A 15318-nucleotide genomic window follows, 5' to 3' on the forward strand; every position below is an offset into this window, starting at 1 on the left:
AAAAACTAGACCGATCAACGGCCCTAAACTGTCCGACGTCCGACAGTCGGCTTGGTGTGTCAGGGCCTTTAGGAAGTACCACTGCATATCTGAGTTGTATAAAGCCTTTTGTGACTCCAGAGGGAGCTGTGCAATGTCTTATAAATGTCCTCAAGTGATGTTACTCCATGGAGTTCTGTTAAACAATTTTGAGTGAGGGGAAAGAGAGGAAAACAGGGGGGAGGACAAAGAGGATTAGAGGAAGGACATGAGGTAAAAGAGAGGAAACCAGTCTGCTATGGCAGTCCATCCACTGTCCTTCCCAGTGATCTTTCACAATACCATCTGCTGTCTGCTCCATTCAGTATTTACTGTATTAAATAATCTATGTGGCCTGACGATCGGCAGGATGCTGCACTGATGAATATTGGTTGAATGTCAAATTCAACCCGTTCTCTCTCCCAAGTCGTCAAATACCACCGTTTGGTCAGTGCCCCTCGGTATTGGAAACCGACGCACGGAGGCGCCCTTTAGTGACAGTTTGTGACGAAACGGGCTTTCAACTAACTCCAATGTAAACCCACCTGCGGCGTTATTTGACGGTCGGAGCAAGTGATGTAGTATTAATAACGTGAGAGTCCGCTTGGGGCGGGAGGGGTGGTAGATGCTTCAAACAAACACTAGACTTTCAACCAGGACACCTGTTTATGTCCCGTGTGAAACTAAAATTAATGTTGACTTATTTTGTCACGTCAGTCTTTAGTCACCTGACTCGTCGGTATTGTCAGTCCCGTGAGTCAGGTGAGTCGTTAGTCAGTGTATTTGATGTCAACCACGAACGTTTCCTAACCCTACATAAGTGGTTGTGTTGCCTAAACCTAACTTCCTGTCAAAACGGAAGTTTATTTTGAAAGGACACTATGCATGTAACGAGCGTATATTGACACGCCGTCCCTTGTCCGTCCAAAAGTAAGAGGGGTACCCTGTGCGTCGGTCTCAAGGTACACTGACCGAACGGTGGTATTTTGTGAGTTGGGAGTGAGGATGTGTTGTCGAATTTGACAAATTTGGTCAATCCTGGAAACAAAAAAAATAAAGAATATCATTATCTACATAACACACATACAGATTGCATTGTGTGTATCCCCGAGGCCTAATGAAATTGCTTCATGCATTTCCTAAACATTTGTTAGGTTTTCAAAAATAATTTAATCTGTGTGCTGTTTACGTCCATATTTGCCTGCTTTTGTTGGCACATTACTGCCACCTGTGGAATACAGTCGCTGAAAGTAACAGCAGGATGTGAATTGCGTGCTCATGCTCGTGCCTCCTGATGCTTATTCACGTTACAAACAGAAACCTACTCCATCGTGTTATTAGTGGTCAAAAACTTAACAAAGTATGTTTAATCCCAGGTCTATTTGAGTAACAACACTTTTATCGAAGATGTCTTCAACCTTGTTTTGGAGCACTGGTGGTGATGTTTTGATGAGCAGTTCCCCGTTTTGATCTTTGCTCTATACTAGTCCCCGTATGAGGTAGCACATGTACAATGCAGGTTTCAAAATGTCCAAAAATTGGCTTTAATACGTTTTTATTAGGAAGGTTAGACCTGAAGGAAACAACACTATATAAATATACCTTTCAAGGGCACCATTCATTTGTTTATTATTCTTTGCCACATTTTTCTTTTTCACAGTCGTTGTCATTTTGGAGCCTAATTATTAAATGTAGTGACGCATCCTGGATAGATTCGGTTCAGGCCTTCAGCAAAGGTTTATGTTGTTGGTGTTTTAGCATCAAATATAAAAAGCGTTGTGAGGGGGCGTGGGCTGTCCTTGGTCAGAATGTTAATGGAGTTTTGCTCGGTTGTTCAGCACAAACAATGCCACAGGTGTGGGTAGGAAGAGAGAAAACATGTGTCATCAAATGCAGCAAGTAAGTTAAAAACACAGCTGCTTCCTTGCTGATGTGTTTAAAGTTACTAGTGCTTGTATGGAATGTGTGAGGTAGGAGTTAGGCGTTAATGGTCACAGATTACAACAGGTTACCAAAACAGCTTCTGAACATGTGTGGACAGTCGTGAGTCATGTAGATGACAGTTTGGAGAAGTTTGTTGAAATTTTAACACGGCTGTGGATTTGTATTTGTGTTTATTTAACCTTTATTTAACCAGGCAAGTCAATTAAGAACAAGTTCTTATTTACAAAGGCGGCTTAGCAAAAGGCAAAGCCTCTTGTATGTTAATTAGGAAATGATCGTGGCGAAGCATGAAAGGTTTGATCATTGTGACAGATTAAAGGCTTTAAGGTGCGCGTGCGTGCGCGTGTGTGTGTGTGTGTTTGTGTGTATTCCTACGCATGCAGCCGGTGGAGCCCTGCTTCCAGTGTTGAATATCACATTGATTATAGATGGATGTGTCGTAATCACTTTGTGGACAAAAATCGTGTCCCCACTAGGCTAACTGATTTATTTTAAGGTTAGGCTTTGGCTTTTGGTTTAGATCAGAACAGTGGCAGTTAAACAGTTTCAGTGTATGACTGATTTTACGTGTTCATCAGAATGATGGCCTTGAACACATGTATTTCTATACATTTCTTGATGTAATTGCTCGTATGATGTTCTAAAAAAGCTGCTGACAAGCTTTCAATATGAAATGAAAAATGCCTTTTTAACCCCATTTTAAATCACACCCCGGTCTTATATATATATGCAATTTATTTTTTACAAAAAATCCATTTCTTCTTATTTGTATATCAAGATTAGGGCTTTCAAAGTCAACACGATAATAACGCGTTTTAACGCCACTAATTTCATTAACGCATTAACACAACATGTGATGTTCTGTTGTAAAGCTAGAGTGAAGATACTGGCATCATGTGAAACTAGAAAACCTAAGAAATCCACTGGTACCAACCATGTCATACTAGCTCGTCACAAAGGAGGCTAAGTAACGCTCCAAAATTACACTAAATTTTGGGGAGATAAAACCGGCATGGCCATTTTCAAAAGGGTCTCTTGACCTCTGACCTCAAGATATGTGAATGAAAATGGTTTCTATGGGTACCCACGAGTCTCCCCTGTACAGATATGCCCACTTTATGATAATCACATGCAGTTTGGGGCAAGTCATAGTCAAGTCAGCACACTGACACACTGACAGCTGTTGTTGCCTGTTGGGCTGCAGTTTGCAATGTTATGATTCGAGCATATTTGTTATGCTAAATGCAGTACCTGTGAGGGTTTCTGGACAATATTTGTCCTTGTTTTGTGTTGTTAATTGATTTCCAATAATAAATATATACATATATTTGCAAGCATATTTGCCCTCTTCCATGTTGATAAGAGTATTAAATACTTAAATACAAATCTCCCTCTAAGGTACATTTTGAACAGATAAATAATGTGTCATTAATTTGTGATAAATCACGATTAACTATGGACAATCATGCAATTAATCGTGATTAAATATTTTAATCGATTCACAGCCCTAATCCAAATCCAATGATCTTTTCTTCCTGTGAAACAAAAAATATGATGTGTGATTACATAAGCTAGTACCAACCAACTTCAAACAATATTATCATGACATCCATCCATCAATCAATCGGCAACTTTTAGCGACAAGGAAGGTGTGTGTGGATCCACAGTCCTCTGTAGCTCCGTATCGCGCTACAATCTAAGCCTGCCCACTTTTTAGCGGTCCAATCAGATGCAAAGGAGTTGATTTAAATCCCTCTTGTAACTGTAGACCGCTCAAATATTCTGTTTCACTGGGGGATACTCACAGTAGAGAAGGTAAAGACGCTCTAACTTGTGTTTTACTGGGACTTTATACATGGAGTGAACGTGACCTTTGATAATTTGAACATGTCTGATTTGTGAAATGTACTGAAACGATTTGTTAAATAAATACAGCAGGTTATGGAATATATACTAAATGAGATGGATGGATAGATAGATAGATAAAACTTCCTCTCTCTTCATCACACTCCTCTTTTCCGAGCTCTGCTCATTAGTTTCCATGGTAACAGAGTGTTGCTGAGCTGGTCGTCAGGCTGCCCACTCAGCCCGCACAGTTCTCAACACACACACACACACACACACACACACACTCATTCACCCATAGATACACTCACACATAGAGACACACAAATATGTATTACAGTTGCATTGACTCAAGGACAAACAACACAACTCACAATAATCACACACACACACACACACACACACACACACACACACACACACACACACACACACAAGCTACAAGCTACAAGTGCTTTGCTGTATTGAGGCTTTTATACCATGAGAAGGCAATCGTTTGCAGTTTGTGTGCGTTCATGTGTTTGTCTATATATCCTCCCAAAATAGAGACAGAGGGACATTTTTTAACCCTTTAGGAATAGTTGGGTCAGTGGTGAGATGCTTGCAGTTGGTCCCCAACCCGGACATATACAGGCACAAATACATCTATATTCCTATCTAGTTGGTCCTCGGAAGGATAGAAATCTAAGTAGCACACACATGCACAAAAGTGAGATACTCAGATATGGTGTGTATGGGGTAGCTAGCCCACTCAGAACGCTGCAGAGACAAAGACAGAAACAGAAATACCAAAGTAGGTTAGAGCAAAGCATTCTGGGATAGCAGGATACCCCCTGGGCTTCTGCAAGAGGCTCTCTTTCTTTCTCCTTCTCGCTTCTTCCATCTCTGACTCTTTCTTACACTTTCTTTTTTGCTGTATTACTCTCTTTTGTATTCTTTCTCCTCACTAATTTCATCGTTTTATGCTAAAAACACAGAGAGGGGTGTTTTTGGCACCTTTTTTTTCTGCAAGTTGATTGCTGCTTTATTTCATGTGCAGGAGAGAGAAAGTGAAGAGAAAGTTTTTTTAAACCGACTCAAAAGTTTTATTTCTAAATCTGCTCTTAATCTTTATCTCTGTTGAGCCTTTTGTAACCTTGTAACTTGGTGATCTTTCATCCGTCCCCTGCTGTATCACATTCATATAGCTGTATTGTCGGTTTCTTGTTCCAGTTTCTGCCACTTTGCGGAGTCAAGACAAACATTACATCTCTTCTCTGGGATGAAATACTCAAAGACATGCCTTGATGTTTTATCAATATCTGATATTTCATAATCAGGTGCTTTCATCGTTACAAATCAACTTGTTGTTTGCATTCCTCACTGGAAAAAGAGCTTGTTACTCTATGTTCAAGATTTCAGGGGGCATCAGTGGTAGTACATTTACTCAAGTACTGTACTTAGCTACTAGCACTTTACTTTCCATTTCCATTTCATTCTACGCTACACTTCTACTCCACTACATTTTGGAAGCCAATATTGTACATTTTACTCTACTACATTGTTTTTGCTAACTTTAGTGAGCCTACTAGTTACTAGCAGATTCAGATTATTAATACAAACTATAACTCAAGGAATACATTATGATGTATTATTATGAATTAAGCCTCCCGGCAGTATATAAAGTAGTTGAAATTGGCCCCACCTTTACCAGCTGCAACATTTGTAACGCTCACACATTAATGCATCCCTAATTAGAATCCAGTGATATAATACTGTATATGTATATATATATTTTGAATGCGGGACATTTACTTGTAACAGTATTTTTACACTGTGGCATTGATATGTTTACTGAAGTAAAAGATTTGAGTCCTTCTCTCACCACTGGAGGGCCTGTGTGCTTTTGTCAAATACAGACCTGCACTGGATGATTGAGCTTCCAGCACTATACAGTATATAGTTGGTCACCAAAGCCTTACGTATAGTGCCAAGTGCCAACCACCTCTGACCTTATCCCACAGTATAACTATTTCCTGTAACTTTACATACTGAAAAAACTAGGCCGACGGACACTCACTGACGGCCCCAAACTGTCCGACAGCCGACCGCCGGCTTGGTGTGTCAGGGCCTTAAAACAAATGTGCCAAAATATCCAAAAAGTAGATGGCCCCTTTAATTATTCATTGATTTGGTTTCATGTAAAGTCAAATTATTCTCAGACTGGAACAAATGAAGCCAAGAGGTAAACACAGGGCCACTCGGTCTAATCAGAGCTGTCTGTTTCTTTAATCTTTTTTTTTCTTCTGCCACCGTTAGCATGTGCCCAACACGTATCAACACTTCACAGCAGTTTATTAAATAAATAAATCACCTCCTGGTGACAGACGAGCAGTTAATTAACTTAGTAGCTTTTTGTCATAAACGTTTAATCATTCATTCAAACATTAATTTAGTTTCACTCACTGATTCATTCAGTTGATTTCATTCATCCGTGCCTTTCTTCCTCTTTCTCTGTCTTTGTTTCCGTCAGCAGATTGTAGGGAAAAACAGATGAAAACAAAGAGATGGGCAGAGAGAAAGGAAAGATAGATGGAGCAGAGGGAGGAAAAGCTCATTGGTTGGCAGATCTGTTAGGAAATCTAGTGAGTAGTTGAAGAGTTGCTGGCTTGATCCCCAGTGCCTGACCGTGCCCACTACAACGCTTTGAATTACAATGAAACTCCCGAGGGATGCTTTCTATTCCTCGCTAAAGGAGGCTTAATTACTAACAGGTTTTATTAGTGTACGCCATTAATAAACAATGCCTCACTTCCTGACTGTAAAGCAACCTGTCAATACAAATATGTTATGATGCATTTAAGGTAAACCAGGACAGTAGCTCAGATTTGTTGCATCACATTTATATCCGTTGATTTCTTTTATTTTTTAAAACACTTCAGGCTGTCAGATTTTTGCTGACGGTTTTATCAGATAGGAACTGTAACTGTAGAGTTAACAACCCACCATGACTTCCCTTTCTGCTTACATGAGTGAAGTCCCAAAAGCTCATTCTCCAAGGTATCATTACAAGGTTTTTTGTATTCACCATGCATGCAACATGCCCTGTGAATCTATACATTCACCCTGAGGAGAAGAGAGGAAAGGAGAGAAGAGGAGAGGAGATAGGAGAAAGGAGATAGAAGATGGGAGATGGGAGATAGTAGATAGGAGATAGGATATAGGGGAGAGGAGAGGAGATGATAGAAGACAGGAGAGGAGATAGGAGATATGAGAGGAAATAGGAGATAGGTGATGAGATAGGAGATAGGATAGGAGATGAGATAGGAGAGAGGAGATAGGATAGGAGATAGGAAGAATCAAGGGAATATGGGGCCATTGTTAAATTCAAAGGAAAGAAAACGTAAAAGACAAAGGAGAGAAGAGTAGAAAGAGAAGGGAAGGGGAGATGAAAGGAAATGAGAGATGAGAGGAAAAGAAAGGAAAGAGGAGATGAGAGGAGGAATCACAGGGAGTATGGGACCATTGTAAGTTTCACCGCCTTGGGCGACACTCTCCATGCATCCCTTCTCACGTGGCTCTTGCCCTCCCATCTCTTCCATCTCCTTGTTCCTCAATCTCCTCCACTCTACACCCCCTCCTCCTCCTCCTCCTCCCTCCTCCATCCTCATGTCCCTCCCAATCAGGCAGCAGCATGCAGATGATGGGATGTATGGATTGTTTTCTCTCTCCTCCTCCTCCTCCTCTTCCCATCTCATCACCCCAGTAATGCAGGAGAAGAATGCATCTGGCTTTATGCCTTACATTTATGTGTGTGTATGAGTGTGTGTAGATTGTGTTGTCGTTTTGTGTATATATGTGTGTGTGTGTGTGTGTGTGTGTTTCTCTGTGTCAGCGTCCCAGAAAAGGCGGACCTCAGGGAGTTGTGCTCCACTTTCACTCCTTTATTAATTCACCCTTCGCTCCCACTCTGTTTGCCAGGATGGACGGGATGGAAGGAGGGAGGAGGAGGAGGAGGGTGTAAAGAGGAAAGGGAGGACAAATGAACGAGTTCAAAGGAGAGTCAAGACTTGCGTTCAGAAATTACAGAATATTAAGTGGAAATTAGACATGAGGGTACGGTGTAGTATTCTTTGTGTCTGGCTTTTATAGATACTGTAGTCTGACTCACCGGATGTAGACTGTAGATATAAGGATGCCATTGGCAGCATATTTCACACGGCGTTCTCCTCTACTACCGCTATCTATGCTATCTATTTTGAAAGAGCACCGTCGCTGCATCCTGTGCTTAGCGCCGCCCAAGATGACTGTGATTGGTTTTAAAGAAATACAACAAGTCTGAATGTTTTTTTCGCCCCTATACCAGAATGATAATGTGTGGAACCATTTTGGTTATTTTAAAAAGCAACCAATTTTCACTACCAATCACTCCTCACATCCTTGAGAAACTGCAGCTTTTCATCCAAAACGAGGCACTGGCTTTGTTTCTTTTTTCCACAGATAAGAACAGGGTGAAGCGGCCAACAGACTGGGTGGGCAGGGGAGTCGGCATTCAGAGTATGTAGAGAGAAAAAGACTTTGTCTGTGGGAGCTTTTTGAAACTGTGGGGAGGTTCACAGAACAATTTCCTTCCGTTCATTTCTCTGTTCCTCCATTTATTCGGTGTAAAATCTCAGATGCAATGAGGAGATTTTGAGGATGCTTGCTTCACTGCTGTATTCCTGCTCTGTCAAAATGAAATTACTTGTTAATTGATTGAGGGAAAACTGCTAAGTTTGTAAGGGACTTCATAATTAATTTTTCCCTTGTGCATGGGTTAAACGTTTTCCATTAAAGGCTTGTACCCAAAGTCTGTAATGTTGTTATTAAGGACCAGTGGCGTATTTTTATTCAAAGGTCACTATATCCTGACAGTAGAGCATGAGACAGGTAATCTGAAACAAATCATGTGTCCTCTCCCTTTAAGGTACATTTTGAACAGATAAAAAAAATTGTGATTAATATACGAATAATCGTGATTAACTATGGACAATCATAAGATTAATCACGATTAAATATTTTAATCTATTGACAGCTGTAGAGATAATGTATCACCAGTGATACTTAACACAAACATGAGAGATTCCATGGACTGTAACGGTGCTCAAAATCACAAGGGTCACCAGCATGAATTAAAAAGTTCAGCCCTCAGACGACGAGTTGCATCACCCACTATGATAGTAGAGAAGACTACTATAGCAACAGTAACAATACAAAAAACAAATAGTGACAACAAAAGGATATGGCTGGTAACAGAGATACTAATATAGAAACAGTGAGAGTGTACAGAATGCAATTTTAGGCTGCAGAGAGGCTTTTGTTTTGAAAGAGGAAGAATAATTGACAAATGTGAAATTGCATGGTGGAAGGGAAAAAACTCTCTCTATAGAATACAGTATATTTATATACCATACTTGTATGTGTGCTGGTATCTAGGCTAACCCTCTCTTTCTTTCTAATCATAATCATAAATTCGACAGGCCTTTGTTTCCATAACGAACCTCACAGTGACTCATGCTGCATCGCCATGGTGACGAGCATCTCCACATTATTGGATGTCATTTGGATTGCTTGGACAGACAAACTGACACGCAGGCAGGCAGGCTGCTGCTGCTGTCATCTCATTGTTGGTTCGACTTACTGTTCATCTCGCCACGGGTGAAAAATAATTTTTCATTACCGAGCAATAATTCCATTTCATTTGTGGTCTTTAGAGATTTAGTTTGGTGCTAATGAACTGACTGTAAACGAGGGAGAATGATGTACAGGTTTTGTGCTGAGGGCACCAGTAGTCACAGTAATGTAAAGAGTCCAGTTTTAGAACATTCTCAATATAAATCAATTTAAACTCGTCAAGAGTCACTTTGCATAACTGTCATGGTGTGCTCTTCAACTAACACCATCATATGTCTACAGATGCTAGTTGAGTGTGTGTGCATGTATGTGTACATGTGCTTATGTCTGCAGTGGAAAAAATGAAATAGAAAATCTCACGAACCCAGGAACAACAGCTGTCAGTGTGTCAGTGTGCTGACTTGACTATGACTTTCCCCAAACTGCGTGTGATTATCATAAAGTGGGCATGTCTGTAAAGGGGAGACTCGTGGGTACCCATAGAACCCATTTCATTCACATATCTTGAGGTCAGAGGTCAAGGGACCCCTTTGAAAATGGCCATTAGTGGCATTAAAACGGTCTAATTAAGACAGCCCTAATCAGTTAAACAACAACAACAGCATAATATCAAAAATGCAATTAACACAGTTGTAAATATATCTTAAGACACTATCTAAGAAGTGGTGAAAGATCTATAACGCCATGTTGAACTCAAAATGTAAATGTGCACCTACTTTCTAGACAACTGCTCATTAGGATGTTAGGCCTGATGAAAAAAAGAACTCAAAGCCTTATAATGAACAGTTTTGCATTTCATTTCTTTTATAAATAATTTATTTTCAGAGGAAAAATAGCAAAATCGATGACTTGGACAATGATTAATTGCTATTATATTTATTTTTTCTTTTGAGTTTGATTGATTTTCAGTGCAAAAAAAGCCCAGATAAGGCTTTTATTTGCGCTAATCAGTGTTAGAACTACAATTAAAAGGAAAAAACTGTATCATAGTCTGAGGAGTGCTGGCAGAAGGCAGATAAAAGAAATCACACGATGCAGGGACAGAAAATCATTAGTGTAACCCTTCATTTTACTCTTGACTGAAGACTGCTATTGTCTTCCATCAGTGCCAAATAGTCACTTTGTTATTACCCAGATGTGACAAAGCATCAACCCAACACTGTCACACTGAGATTGTATGCATGTTTTATCTTAACTGTTTGTGTTAATAATGAAGAGAGACAAGTATTTTCTTTTTTAAGTGACAAAGGAAAGGGGGTTGAAGTCAGCACAAAGCTTTTATTGTAGTTTGGGGATTAGTCAATTATAATATATCCAGTTTTTTACTGTTAATATTTTGACAGTTCCCCAGTCTTTGTTTTTGGTTTTGATGCAATCAATAAATACTTTTATATTCTTGCTAAAAACGACTGGCTGTCGAATCCTGTATCTAAGCACCGATGCTAAAATAAGGGCATTACAACAGTTTCAAATGGAGGCAGGCAATAAAGAAACGATCAAGTTGCATAACTGGAAAGTTGATATTTTCTGTACTATGTCAAATGGTTGTTATTCTGTGATAAGTGAAAATCCTCCCTCAACTACTGCTTAGCAACCATAGCGATGGAAGACCTGGACTGGATTTCTCCACATGTTGAAGCAGTGTGCATTGGGTGATAGTAAGGGTAGTCCGCATAGCCAGACTTGTCTCCAGTGCTAAAGAAAGGTCTGGCTCTACACATTATCATTCTGGTATAAGGGGAAAAATGGGAGGCATGTTTTTGTCTGTCTCTATCTGAAATCAAGGACGCATTCATTCAGAAATTACTATGAATTTCTTTGGTAAATCTGCCCCTCGTTGTCATTGTAAAGTGTTGTAAAGGCTTGTAACAACTGTAATAAGGTGGAGCGGGCTTAACAAAGGGTTCACTGATTCACAGAAACGTGATTTTCTCTTTATTGTCTGTTCGCACAGGAAACCTACATGAAGACAGCACAAGAAGATTCATCGACAAAACCGCTACCGACTGCTTAACCGAACGACAAACAGACACAAACATGTTCAGCAGAGTTTGGTACCCATAAGGCCTTGCGGGGGGCCCAGTGGGTTGGGTTACAAGGAGGCAGAGATGAACCTGACCAACCACAGGCCGTCACCTGGGGATATAAGCTCCACCCACCACTGATCTTCAGGGTGACTGACAGCTGGACCAACGCCTCATACGCCGGCATCTGAACCTTCATTGGCCCACAGTACAGGTAGGACATGAGGGGGGAAGGAGAGGAGCTTTTGTATCACAAGTTCTCAAAGTTGTGTTTGTCAGTATCAGCAGCTTTCTTAATTATTACCCTGACTAGGGTGGGGGGGTTGATGGGGATGAGGTGTGGGAGGTAGGGAATGGGGCAAAGGGGCTAAAGAGGTTTAAGATAGCGAGGTAAATGGGTAGGAGGCGTCGACCACATCTAAAACAGTGTTTATACCTGTTGCCTCCTCCTGGCTGCATCCCACTGCCTCCCCAATCTTCATCCAAGAAGTCTGTCTTTTGTTGTCTCAATGCCGTCATAAGATTGTGGATAATGGCGCACACTTTCAGACGGTGTGTCCTTGGAAAGTATTCGTGATTGAACATAATTGTGTGAAGTGTGAATCAAGCTTAAGAGAGAAGTTCAAACCCTGCATACTTTCTCACCTCTGCACTTGCACAATTGCTCTTTGTTTGATTGTCGGTTTTGGAAAGTTACAAAAACTGTTAGACACAGTCCTTCCAATGCAGATTAATTTGAAGCATTGCTGAGGCTCTTCTGCCCTCACGTAGCTGTACAGCTGCAGTCAGCTAAACACGCTTCTAGTATAAATTGAAGACAGCAGTTGGCCTTTGAGTTGTTTTACTGGAAGCATTTTTGAAACTGTGAAAACAGTATTGGGAAAATAAATTCAATGCTAGGGATAACAAATAAAACAAAAAAAAATGAAACCTTAAACAAGAGTTGGACCGAAGGTACTGTGAAAATGAAATAATGCAGAAACAAGGAAACTAAATTCACAAAAGTATAGACTTGAGACCTGTGAAAGAACAACATTAAATCATCAAAGAATGTAAATCACAGTGATTTAATCTAGTACACAAAGAGTCCACAAGAGTAAAAGTTAAAAGAGTAAACTACATAACAGTTACCTGCCTTCACATGATAAGAAATTTGCTCTTTGTTCACCGCAAGGTAGGGCGCACAGCCCGGCAGAGGCAAATCGCAGCGCAGGTTTAATACGCTATCAAAAAGTGTGCAAGGAATGCCATTTGCTGTTTCTAGGCAACAACAACAGTTGCAGCTGTTATCTCATTGATTGCGCTTTGGAAGGTCAGCAGCAACCGAGGTCAAAGTTGAAATAATTTGAACTTTGTGCACACCGCTTGGTGGCACCGCTTGGTGGCACCGCTTGGTGGCACTGCTCTCCCCACAGGAAAACAATGGCACAGCCACATTAAAAAGAGCATCTACAGATAATGCTCCAAGTAGGACATTTGAGGAGAAGATAAAAAAAGATGTCTGTCGAGATTTGTTTGGTCACAGATCTGACAAAGGTCTGGATGTAACGATGTCAGTTAAACTGCTATAGAAATGTCACTGTGCCAGTAGCGGTTGCTATTAGCTGCACAATGTTCAACTGAAACCAACTGCTGGTGACAGAACAGACATATAAACACACACATTGCACAACAGGGTTCCCAGCCACCCACAGAAACACTGCAAAGTCCTTACGGCTGTACTATTAATGGAAATCATGTTCCTATGTAATTTGAATGAATCACCAATCTGCTATTGTTCGCCCTGACTCCTGTGACCAATGTCACACCATGTGATAATAAGCAGCACAAGCACACAGGTACTCAGGTGACAGTGAAACTGCAGCTGTGGCAGCAGTAGCAGCTGGCAGATCAGCGTTGTTTTACCACATGAGCCACTGAGGTAAACTTTAAAACACTAACCTGATCACGGTTAAAATCAGACAAATTGTGAAAACAATGAGTTGATGCTGAGACAATGTGTATTATGTGTTGTATGGAACTTTTTCAGATTCAAAGCTGGTTATATTAACCTAGAACAAATCTTCTATATCGTGTCACTTGAGAAAATGCCAAAATCATTCATAACTGGATGAATTTGCTTAGCAAATCTGATTTATAATAGTGAAATATCTTGTGTGCCAAGTGGAGAATTAGGCCACTTTGGTCACGATTAATCGCAAATGAATCGCACATTTTGCATCTGTTCAAAGTGTACCTTAAAGGGAGATTCGTCACCCTTATCAACATGGGAGTGGACAAATGTGCTGCTTTATGCAAATGTATGTATACATTTACTATTGGAAATCAATTAACAACACAAAACAATGACATATTGTCCAGAAACCCTCACAGGTACTGCATTTAGCATAAAACAATAACCTCAAATCTTAACATGGCAAACTGAAGCCCAACAGGCAACAAAAGCTGTCAGTGTGTCAGTGTGCTGACGTGACTATGACTTGCCCCAAACTGCATGAGATTATCATCTCGCCAAAATTTTGCTTAACTTTGTAGCGTTATTTAGTAGCGACAAGCTGGTATGACATGGTTGGTACCAATGGATCTCTTAGGTTTTTTAGTTTTATATGATAACTTGGCTTCACTCTAGCTTTAAAACTGAGCCCGCTACAATCTAAAAAAAAGTTGTGTTAATGCGTTAAAGAAATTAGTGGCGTTAAAACGAATTTGCGTTGTGTGTTGACACAGTTTGATGCATACTCTATGGGAACGGCTCAGTGCGTAGTTGGTGGTCGAGTGAGACAGAGAGACAGAGAGAGAGAGAGAGAGAGAGAGAGAGAGAGAGAGAGAGAGAGAGAGAGAGAGAGAGAGTGACGGTGGATCAAAGCATTCAGGTGTTGGTGATCGCAGCACAGGAGAAACAGTAAAGTTGTCTCGTGGTAGTAAATGTACAGTGTAGGTTTCGGTTAGTCCGTGAACAAATACTGCAGCTCCTCAACATCCAAGTAAAGATCCTGTGTCTTGCTTCCCAACTTCTGGGTAAAGTGAAGGAGGTTTAGCACCAAGTGAGCATCAACTTCGGCCCTGGAGGCAAAACTATTCAAAAAACTTTTTCCGTTTCTTTATTGTCCCAGGCTCAATATTGACTGTATGAATTGAAATGTATTGATAGTATATTTTTGCATGTAGGCAGGCACATTCGTGTATGGAGCCTCTTAAATTTCCATTTAGATTTAGTTATTTTGTGTGTACAAGTGGACATTTTAGAAGTGCTAGAGTGGACACTAAATATATTTACAATTCATCCTCTGTAGACCATTAACATCCAGACCAGATATCACAGCAATCAGGCCAGTTGTCCAGACATCTTGCTCTAAACCAAAGTGTCATTCGCGCCCAAAAATAGAAAAAAAAATGTGTTATTTGTAGACAGCAAATTTGTTTTAGGGTCAGAGGGAACTTGGGTTGCTGTAACTGCTGCAGTGATGAAACAATGAAAAAACTTGCTGTGGCCATTTTAAAGTTGAAAACATGAAAGAGAATTTTTAATAGACCAAACACTCGGCATTTTAAGTACCCAACTGCTCTCCAACTAACCGTGGAGGGCTTATATTACTGTAAAATGTACACATTAATCAAGATTTAGACACATTTTCATTGGAGGATCAGTGAAATGACAAATGTCATTGAAATGATGGAGATAACATCTTTTATTGATGAGCATATTGGTACTCAACCAGTCACCACAGCAAGGTTATGTTACTCTTGTTGATAGACTTTCTCATTAAGTTCCAAATGTCTGCTGTGGGAATAAAGTTTATTGCCCACAACGTCTGTAGACAGAGATGAATCAGTC

General features: G+C 40.4%; 1 protein-coding gene across 1 annotated transcript in view; it reads left to right on the top strand.

Moving 5' to 3' along the window:
- The window catches only part of lrrc7 (leucine rich repeat containing 7), a 132005-nt gene that overhangs the window by 10718 nt on the left and 105969 nt on the right, over positions 1-15318 (top strand). Inside the window, exon 2 of the mRNA XM_074635020.1 lies at positions 11414-11697. The gene's annotated coding sequence lies outside the window, so the exon portion shown is untranslated. The remainder of the gene's footprint in view (positions 1-11413; positions 11698-15318) is intronic.

The sequence above is a fragment of the Sebastes fasciatus genome, chromosome 5 (genome assembly GCF_043250625.1).
Source record: "Sebastes fasciatus isolate fSebFas1 chromosome 5, fSebFas1.pri, whole genome shotgun sequence".
Lineage (NCBI taxonomy): Eukaryota > Metazoa > Chordata > Actinopteri > Perciformes > Sebastidae > Sebastes > Sebastes fasciatus.